We start from the raw sequence: 6336 nt of genomic DNA on the forward strand, positions 1-6336 counted from the left end.
ATAGCCTGTTTCCTGTGGTGTCAAGATACATCATTAGCTGGTCATACCTCCTAGCCCTAGCCTGTTTACTGAACTGTATGGATACATTGTTAGCTGGTCATACCTCCTAGCCCTAACCTGTTTACTGCACTGTATGGATACATCATTAGCTGGTCATACCTCCTAGCCCTATAGCCTGTTTACTGCATTGTATGGATACATTGTTAGCTGGTCATACCTCCTAGCCCTAACCTGTTTACTGCACTGTATGGATACATCGTTAGCTGGTCATACCTCCAAGCCCTAGCCTGTTTACTGCACTGTATGGATACATCATTAGCTGGTCATACCTCCTAGCCCTATAGCCTGTTTACTGCACTGTATGGATACATCATTAGCTGGTCATACCTCCTAGCCCTAGCCTGTTTACTGAACTGTATGGATACATTGTTAGCTGCATGGTCATACCTCCTAGCCCTATAGCCTGTTTACTGCAGTGTCAAGATACATCATTAGCTGGTCATACCTCCTAGCCCTATAGCCTGTTTACTGCATTGTATGGATACATTGGTAGCTGGTCATACCTCCTAGCCCTAGCCTGTTTACTGAACTGTATGGATACATTGTTAGCTGGTCATACCTCCTAGCCCTAGCCTGTTTACTGCACTGTATGGATACATCATTAGCTGGTCATACCTCCTAGCCCTAGCCTGTTTACTGAACTGTATGGATACATTGTTAGCTGGTCATACCTCCTAGCCCTATAGCCTGTTTACTGCAGTGTCAAGATACATCATTAGCTGGTCATACCTCCTAGCCCTAGCCTGTTTACTGCACTGTATGGATACATCATTAGCTGGTCATACCTCCTAGCCCTAGCCTGTTTACTGAACTGTATGGATACATTGTTAGCTGGTCATACCTCCTAGCCCTATAGCCTGTTTACTGCAGTGTCAAGATACATCATTAGCTGGTCATACCTCCTAGCCCTATAGCCTGTTTACTGCATTGTATGGATACATAATTTGTTAGCTGGTCATACCTCCTAGCCCTAGCCTGTTTACTGAACTGTATGGATACATTGTTAGCTGGTCATACCTCCTAGCCCTAACCTGTTTACTGCACTCATTAGCTTTCTTCCGATACGATAAGCGAATGAAGTTCGCAGTGAGGGCTTGCCCGAACATCCTCAATAGTGATGTTCGGTCATATGTCATATTCTATGGGAAGAACATCCGAGGTCTAGCAGCTAGACTAGTATAACACATACATATAAATAACGTGCAATAAATCCAATCAAATGGATTATTTGGTCTACACCCTAAAATCAGCAACCACAATGTGATTATGATTTCAACCTGTTGCTGTGACTTTAGGATGCAGGATCGTTATTGACATGTTTAATGTCAGTTGTAAGTGATTTTTGGAATTGTCAAGGTTTGAACTTTACGAATATATATACCAGTAGTATGTGATTTAATTTGCATATTAACATCATATACTCTGTATGTACAACCATTTACTTACAACTGACAATTGCAAAAAGATGTCAAATAAACCCTCCTGCATCCATAGGAATAAACTTTACTTCTAATTATTCATATACATGGTCTAATTATGAGTATTTTAAGAATATTCCATGAATATATTGTTGTTTGCCTAATAAAAAAAATAATATTCCAACAGTCAGTGCAGCTTTAATACACATGTCTTCCCTTTACAACACTATTAGAATGTCCATGCCTTCAATACACAAGTCTACCCTGTACAACACTATAAGAATGTCAATGCCTTCAATACACATGTCTACCCTGTACAACACTATAAGAATGTCCATGCCTTCAATACACATGTCTACCCTGTACAACACTATTACAATGTCCATGCCTTCAATACACATGTCTACTCTGTACAACACTATTAGAATGTCCATGCCTTCAATACACATGTCTACCCTGTACAACACTATAAGAATGTCCATGCCTTCAATACACAAGTCTACCCTGTACAACACTATTAGAATGTCCATGCCTTCAATACACAAGTCTACCCTGTACAACACTATTAGAATGTCCATGCCTTCAATACACATCAAGTCTACCCTGTACAACACTATTAGAATGTCAATGCCTTCAATACACATGTCTACCCTGTACAACACTATTAGAATGTCCATGCCTTCAATACACATGTCTACCCTGTACAACACTATTAGAATGTCCATGCCTTCAATACACAAGTCTACCCTGTACAACACTATTAGAATGTCCATGCCTTCAATACACATATCTACCCTGTACAACACTAGTACAATGTCCATGCCTTCAATACACATGTCTACCCTGTACAACACTATTAAATTGTCCATGCCTTCAATACACATGTCTACCCTGTACAACGCTAGTAGAATGTCCATGCCTTCAATACACATGTCTACCCTGTACAACACTATTAAAATGTCCATGCCTTCAATACACATGTCTACCCTGTACAACACTATTAGAATGTCCATGCCTTCAATACACAAGTCTACCCTGTACAACACTATTAGAATGTCAATGCCTTCAATACACATGTCTACCCTGTACAACACTATTAAAATGTCCATGCCTTCAATACACATGTCTACCCTGTACAACACTATTAGAATGTCCATGCCTTCAATACACATGTCTACCCTGTACAACACTATTAGAATGTCCATGCCTTCAATACACATGAAAATATATCAGGCTTGACAAAAATGACAAACATGAATGATATTAAAGTATCTATGCAACAAAAATTTTTTAAAAAAACTTTGTCTCTAGATTGTATTTATGTATACTTTGAGATACTTTCCTGTGTGACCATAATAAAATCATGGTAACAATATTAGTTTATTTCTTGTATAGATACATTGATATTAATATTAATATTTAATCATATCATTGTTGATATCTGTAGTCAATATAGATATACATGATTGTATATATATTTTTTTGATTGTTTGTTTGTTGGCTAGTTGTAAACAAAACTAATTAAGCCTGGACCCCCTGAAATAATACATGTGTAATATTCTCAAACTTGATCAGTAAAGTTACAATGAATGTGTTGGCATGTCACATGTGTAACTTTGTAATGTGTTGGCATGTCACGTGTGTATATAACTTTAATGTTTGATGAAAACCATGAATATAAATTACCTACTGTAACAATGTTTCAAGTACACTTGCTATTCCTAATTGGTGTGTATTTATAACAAGTACACATCATGCACACAATAATACACAGTTTGTCAAATTTTCTTTTTCACTTGAAAGTTAGTGTACATTTATTGATTGCATTGACATTGATTCTGCATTAATAAAACTTCCTTTGTGTTCAAAACAGATTGTGGTCTTGAGGTGCCACAGTTCACGCACAATAGTGACTACAGTATTGGGCCTGCTTGGTATGAAACCATTCCTTCCACACCAGAGCAATGCTGTAGTAATTGTAGAAATAATCCAGATTGTAAATCATGGACAGTTGACGGTAATCCTGCTTGTTGGCAATCCTCCACAACATTAATGTCCTATACTGAAATCACAGATCCACTACATTTCCCTTACGGTAAGTTACACCTCTACTAGTCATTACCATAATATACACTGATAAGATAAATGTAATTGGGATTGTTGCTCAGACTTATGCAGTCATGGGGACTTGGGTCTGAACTAACCAGGTCAATCAGACTCATGAGACTTATGTCCAATTGATTTAACAACTTTTAATATAATTTCACCTTGAATAAATAATATCAATGATAATTCCAAGTTGCTTTCAATAAATATAAATAAATCACAATATAATAATCTAATAATCACATCTATAATAAGGAAAACTAACATCACAATCTCATCAGTGTGCAAGTTGATTTCACTAAACAAAAATGGACTGGCTTCTCTCTATAAGGTCAAAAAAAATAATTGTTTGGTTCTAGTTACCTGACCCCACCTAGTCTTTCGCTGCCAACCCTAAACTTTTTTTTTATGAATTCAAGAAAATAAATAATGAAATCGCAAAAATTGTGAAGTCTCACGAGAAATAGTAGATGCAGAAACTGCCATCAACTTAAAAAGACACTCTAAAACTGTACATCTGGCAGTACATCTGATAGAAAGAAATGAACAACGCAGAAACCACTTCGGAAACAATGGAAACTGACACAGGAAAAAAAAATACAATGAAATAAAATAAAAAAATCGACCTACCCCACCTATTCTAAAATTGAGTGTACTTGGAACAACACAATTTTTTTTATTAGGCCTAAGTGTAAGTATTGAGATATCAATTAAATAATTTGTTCAAATCTTATATAGAAATAGAATTGATTTAAATTTTATGAGGTCAAATGGAGATGAAATGCGTTTACATATAATTAATCGCTTGGGAGGATTATTGAAATGCAAAGACTCAAATTTCGAATCAGCAATCACGTGATAATTACACTTTTACAGTTAATCATTAAATGAGAGGCTAAACTTCAAAATATAGAAATACATAATTATAGAAATAAAGGTTGAATAATTACAATAAGTTATCAGAAATATAACTAGATAGCTCAGACGACTTCTAGATATAATTGGAGGAATACAGGCATTCAGTAAAATTAATCATCAAATTGCTTAGACAAAGCAAAGTATTTGTTCACAAATTATAAATAAGGTTAAAGATACAAAATATCAAACTATTTTCACCCAAAGTGAATGAAAATTAGCGTTCGATGAAGAAACAAAGAAGTTCATTCTATATGGCTGTCGTGAATCGCATTAATTGCACTGATGAATAGATTAACTTGAGTAAATCGTCGAAGAGGCTCCTATTCAAAGATCACAGTCAAACAGAATACTTAAATGTACTTGAAAATGTCAGAAGACAGTACATGTAAAGCAGCTTTCACTAACACGTGATGTGGCTACTTGAACAACAGTAACAACATGATAATACAACAAATCTTCAATGAAGTTAATGAATTACAGGATTCTACAAACAATCTGACGCTATAACAGAAATAATTGTGAGACATTTTACTAGGATAAATAAACGTGTTACTCTTGTACAGTATGATTACAATTATTACAATACATGGCAACAGTTTCAAGCTCTGAAGTAGTTTGAATGCAGTCTTTGCAGCAACGTGTTACTCAGTCTTTCTCTCTAATAATATACGTTATGAAGTGAGACAGTTTGTTTCACTCCAGCATAACTATATTAATGTTCCCAGTGGCAGCAGAGTAGGTAATTAAATAAACTGTTGGAAATTAAGTTTTGTAGCACTCACAGGTTACATTGTATTGACTATATAGCTCCTATTTGGACAACGTCTTCTGCTTAATATCGTGAAGAGTAGTTATATCCATGGCTTGATGACTTTGAGGCTATACCACTACAGCAACATTGACCATGGTGAACCCTGAGTCGCTTGATTTGGAAAAGTTAACTTCTGAGACAACTGCCAATGTCGAACCCTGAACCCTGAAATTGAAACTTACAAAAAACTCATACAGGTGAACACCTTACAAACGATAGGTGGATAATTTTAATAGGAATACATAAATGAATAATAGAAACAAAGGCATAAAATAATTTAAACAAACTGTGAGGGTGCCCTATACATCACAGCTACATAAAGATATGTAGTCATGCAACACAGAGGGACGTACTCATGCGACCTCATGTCACTTGTTACTTCATATTCTGACTATACACTCATTTAATGCAGTATTTGGTGATTATGTCAACTAATGATATAGGCATTGTAATATTATTTAATGGATAAGTTCATTAACGTTATTCATACATGAATAGTAGTTGTATGACGTAAGTTTACAGAAATCTTGTATGGTTGCATTGTCACTAACCTTGATTTAGCTTTGATTGGGTGGAAGGCTGTGAACCTAAAACAAGGAGTTCTACTTTGTTAATAATCTATTTGTGACTAATTCATTAAATCACCAAAAATCAACTAAGTTAGTGTTTAAATACCCAAGTTTTTTTTTTAATAGTTTTTTTTTAATATTCTAATTGCATAAACAAACTCAAAAGAACTACAACACAGACAAGAAGGAATAAGCAACAAACAAACAAACAATGCTGTCTCTACAAAAAGTAAAATTAGACACAAAGTCCTGGCAAAGCCTCAGCAACAATGAATCTGAGGATCAAGTTTATGGTATTTCAGGTCAACTTAGCTCATGCTTTGGCTTGTCCTTAAGTCATAAATTTAAAACAAATATTTATACCACATTTCATTGTCCAAGTATGGCTAATGGGTACAATTCAGTTTTTTCTTCTCGAGTGATAGAAGAAATTTACTCAAGAATGTTCCTAACA

This window comes from Glandiceps talaboti, chromosome 20, assembly GCF_964340395.1.
Source record: "Glandiceps talaboti chromosome 20, keGlaTala1.1, whole genome shotgun sequence".
NCBI lineage: Eukaryota > Metazoa > Hemichordata > Enteropneusta > Spengelidae > Glandiceps > Glandiceps talaboti.